Source organism: Aegilops tauschii, chromosome 3, assembly GCF_002575655.3.
Source record: "Aegilops tauschii subsp. strangulata cultivar AL8/78 chromosome 3, Aet v6.0, whole genome shotgun sequence".
NCBI classification, from domain to species: Eukaryota; Viridiplantae; Streptophyta; class Magnoliopsida; order Poales; family Poaceae; genus Aegilops; species Aegilops tauschii.
The window spans coordinates 488,384,454-488,389,426 of NC_053037.3; positions in this window are offsets into that span (position 1 = coordinate 488,384,454).

Genomic DNA, 4,973 nt, shown 5'->3' on the forward strand with positions numbered 1-4,973 from the left:
ATAAACAACTGAGGGCGGCCCCACGGCCGTATCAACTTCAGGGAGCCCTTGAGCTCAGTGTCCGGCCTCACCGCAATGCCTCCCCTCGGGAGAGCCACGCGAGGGTGCTGGGCACGGGGGCTGCGCCTGGGTCACGCCCAGGCGTATGCCACCCAGCCAGGTCCCTCGGACCTGGTCGTCGCGCGCCCTCCCGAGCCGAGCCTCGGCAAGGACAAATGTATGAAGGTTGTTTGCACGTCAAGGGGGACTCCTGAGCATCGCGACTCAGGAGCCTAACTGGTCACGTAGCCCCTCACTCCTTGGTTCTGTCCTGGTCTCCGGTCGGCCCAACGGCGGTTGAGGTATGCGCGGGGCCAGGCCCTGCCGACGTAGAACACTAAACCTACTCATGCGCCCCCTTCCTATAAGCTGTTTGCGTGTCAAGGGGGACTCCTGAGCATCACGACTCAGGAGCCTAACTGGTCACATAGCCCCTCACCCCTTGGTCTCGTCCTGGTCTCCGGACGATCCAACGGCGGCTGAGGTATGTGTGGGGCCGGGCTCTGCCGACGTAGAACGTAAAGCAAATAGGAAGAAAATCGCAAAACCTCAAAGCAAATATTACAAAACATATTGTTCTCCCAAATATCAAACACAAGTTTAAACGCCTCCACGAGGCATGATGCATGTTGCAGGAGTAAAACAGGAAAGCAGCCGCGAGCAGGTCACCCTTGGGCACCGCCATCACCCGCAAGGGGTGCTCCTTCCTTGATGGCGTCGCCCTCACCTGTACCACTGGTCGGGGCTGCAGGATCAAGAGCACCGCTGGTCAGAGGCGCGAGAGCGAAGGCGCGGAACTTCTTCAGCAGGGCCTCCACCTGACCCTTCACAGCCGCGGCCGCGGCCGTGCAACGCTCGTCGTCCACAGGCTCCAATAGCTCGTCAAGGCGGGCGGCGAGATCGCGGAGATGGAGGTGGCTGAAGACATGCGTCAGCGCACCTGAGGAAAGAACGCGGGCTTCTTCCTCGGCCATGGGACCGATGCCGCTCACAACCTCCTCAAGCGCGTCAACCAAGTAGGGAAGCAGCTGGGCGGGGCCGTCCTCATCGGTGGTCAGCGGCCTCTCCAAGCCCTTCTCGTACAATGCCTTCAGTGCCACGCGGGACCTCTCCTCGAGAAGCGCGAAGGCTGCGCGGTCCTCGGCCAGAACCTTTGCCTTGGCGTCAAGACTGGCTTTCTCCGCCTCCACCTTCCGCTCCAGCTCCTCCAGCCGGCTGCGTTCCATGGCCTGCGCCTTCGCCAACTCTCCCAGCTCGGCGTCGCAGTCCTTGATGGTGTCTTCCCGGGCCTTCATCTTCTCCTCCTCCGCCTCAAGGCCACGAGCCTCTTTCGCACGCTTGTCACGCAGGGCCTTCAGCTCGGCCTCCAGCCCCCGGCAGCGATCCTGGGCGGCTTCGGCATCCTTCAGCGCCACTTCACGAGCAGCTGCAGCTTGGGCGGTGGCCTGCTTCTCCTTCTCGAAGGCCACCGCGGCCTCGCTCAGTGTCGCTCGAACAGACACGTCGGAATGAAGCCCGCCAGAGACCAGCTCCAGGAGCCCGGCTACCAGGTGGGAGTCGGCACCCTGGAGATCTTCTCGCAGCTGGGCCATCTCCAAAAGGGCATGCTCCAAGACATCAGGAGAAGCAGAAGGACCTGGAATCAGCGGCAGCGGGAGGAAGGAGAAGGTATCGTCACCACAGCCTGGGAGACTGGGGGCTCCTGAGCCTTGGAGACCTTGGCAGCCGAGCCGGACATCGGCGCCTCCGGAGCCAGCGGGGCCACGGGGGCTGACTCCTCCTGAGGATTCTTCCCTAGGCCTCGCGAGGACGACCGATCCGGAGAGACATGAGCACCAACGCTGACATTCTCCATGGAGATAGACGCAGCCGGAGCTGGCGGACTGGTCTCGAGCGGCACATCGCCTCCTCCTTCCTCTTCTTCGCCGTAGGCGTTGGCCTGATCGCGCAACCGAGAAGCGTCAAGGTCAAGCAACAGAAGCAAGAATGAAACAAGGCAAGAGCACTTACTGGTCCACCGCGGTGTAGTCCACCCTCCTCTTGCTAAGCTTGAAGCCCGAGAGCCTCCCAACCTGGGGCGCGGGCGCACGGGCCCCAGGAGCAGAAGTAGGAGCAGCAGGTGGGCCGGAAGCAGCTCCAGGCGGTGTCAGAACGGATGCAGCATCTCGGAAGATCAGCACTGACCGGCCCCTCGTCAGGACCACGGGCGGCTCTCCCTTCTCCTGGCGGGCGTCGGTCTCGTCGTCATCAGGAAGGGTGCGGAGGATGCCGGCCTTGCGCAAGGGGAAGCCTCCCCCATCCCCTCGGGGGTCGCCTCCTCATCGTGCTCCTCGTCGTCGTCCTCTTCCTCATCTTGGCGAGAGTCATCAGAGGACAAGTCCACTGGCGCTGCCGCAGCCGAGACAGCAGGAGGCTCTGGCGGCACCAGTCTGCGCCCATCAAACGTGGGCATGGCGGCCGCAACCTGCGCCCCGTCCTTGCGGAGGAACAAGGGAACGAAGGTACTCGGTGGGTATTCCTGGTCGTCCCCAACCAGGAGGCGGAGAGCCACGGCCAACTCTTCGGCAGGCAGGGCCGCCGGGCTCAGGCGAAGCTTGTCCTCTTCACCCCCAAGCCTCCACAAGGGGCGCGTACGCGCCTGAAGCGGGGCCACACGCAGCATCAGGAATTCCCTCAGGAGCATGGCCCCTGTCACCTTCGCCGCCCTCGCGTTGCCCGGCTTCAGGTCGGTGTTCATCTTCTCCAACACCGGCGCCGCCTGGTCGTCAGTGAGCTTCGCACAAGACCACCCCGCGTCAGACTAGGGCATCTCCGTTGGCAGCACCAAGCGTGGGTGGACGCACTTGGCGTCCATCATGACCCACTTTCCCCTGAAGCCGTCGGCCTTCGAGATCATGTTGGCCTTGCCGGCCGCGATAAAGTTGGCGTACCCAGAGGTACGGCCATTGTTGATGCGAAGGAAGAAGCAATGGCGCAGCAGAGCCACGGACAGCAGCACTCCGAGGTACGCCTCGCAGTAGAAGGCGAAGATCGACAGAAGGAGAATAGAGTTGGGATAGAGATGCAGTGCCTGCAGCCCGTAATGGCCAGGCACCTCATAGAAGAAGTCGGAGAAGGAGGGAACCAGCCCCGCGACAATGCTGATCATGAAGAAGGGGAAGAAGGTGCTTCCCTCGGGCTCCGGCACGACAGAGCCAGCCTAAAGCTCGGTCTTCCCCCTCTCGTTGCTCTCTCCCACCATCAGAAGGCGCGTGACGGGGAGGTTCTGCTCCGAGACATTGGGGGCATCCAGAGCTGGCTCATACCAGGCTAGCGGAAAAGAAGCCTTGACCTTCCGGGGCGCCATTGGTCACTGATTCGGAAGGGGATGGGAGCAGATCTGGAGATTTCGGAAGCAAGGGGCGAGAAAGGGGATCTGCAGCAAGGCGGAAGGAAGCAATGAAGGCAAGCGTTGCCCACGCCAGCCTTCGAGAAGTTGCTGAGGCTGCGTGGGGAAGCGGAGGCGCCCATGTCCAATCAACCGCCACCTGTCGACCAAGGCCGCGGGCTCTTGGGGCCCGCGCTCCGCACTTGCCCTTTGGCTTCGCCTCGAAGCCAAGTCCGAGCACGCCTTGGGCCCGGGGGCTACTGTCGGCGTTCTGGGAACAGGGGTCCCCGGACTTGCCTGCCTGCGGCCCAGGGCGTGGCTCTCCAAGCGGGCCCGTACGGCTCATCTTCACCAGCAAGGACTCAAGACCCTCGCGAGGGGCTAAGCCTCGCGAGGAGGACGACACAAGACCTCTTCGGGAGCGGCCTCACCAAGCTAGCTCGCGAGGTGCGGAGAGATCAAGGCAAGGGGTACCTCGCGAGGTTTCCCGTGACGTAAGCCATGACGATTGCGGCCAGGCGAGCGCCAGTGCACGCAGTGTCCTCATTTCCTCTTTGGTGCAGCGCAGGCGAGGAGTCCGAGGCATCAGGCAAAGGTTTCCATATCGGTGCAACGAGACCAAGACCAGCAAGACGGAGGTCACCATGGAGCCCAAGACGGTGTCACCACCAGAGCCTTTGGCAGGCGAAGACTACTTTTGTCAGGATAAGCTGTACTAGTTGTCCCCCTTCAAACTTGGCCGTTGTGGCATCCCTTCCCGCTCAATATTTGGGAAGAGGACCAGTGCCTCTATAAATAGGACTAGTCATCACCGTAGGAGGCAACTTATCTTGAGCAATACTCACCCGCACACCAGCTCAGCAAGCACAAGAACACCTCTCCTCAGGAGGTTGTTCTTCCCCTTGTACTGTTCATCCTCAGCCCAAGAGGCAATCCATCACCACCACACTGGAGTAGGGTATTACACCACAACGGTGGCCTGAACCAGTATAAATCTTGTGTCCTCATGTTCTTTGGGTTCGGCGAGCTAGTCCGTGAGATCGTGGAGTGTGAGAGCTTGGGAGAGGAGAGATCTTCGTGCGCACCCCAGTGTTCGAACCTCAATGGTTTTGCCGGACCGAAATCCGACAAATGGCATGAAGATGATCCTAAAACATGTTGACATGATGCTCAAAAGATAAACGCACAAAATGATATAAAAAGACAAATCAGCAAGTTACAGCAGTTTTCAGCAGTTTATATCATTTAGCACTTTTGCAACGAGGATTAAAGCATCAAGATGAACTCAAACAACAATGCAACAACAACCTTCATGTAGACCACTCTGAGATGAACATTTCCATATAAATAACATCACCATATGTTAAACATGCACAAAGTTATGACATCTCAAACAAGCACGCATGATGTTGGACACTGGGGGACTTAGAGAAAAATCAACCTCGGGGAAAAGTGGACGAAAGGGTTCGGGACGAGCAAATCCAGGGCGCGGTGGAGGCGTTTGGATCAGGGGGTGGGTGGATCTCATCCACCTTCCCCGGATCCAGCGACGAGGAGCTCCGGCGAG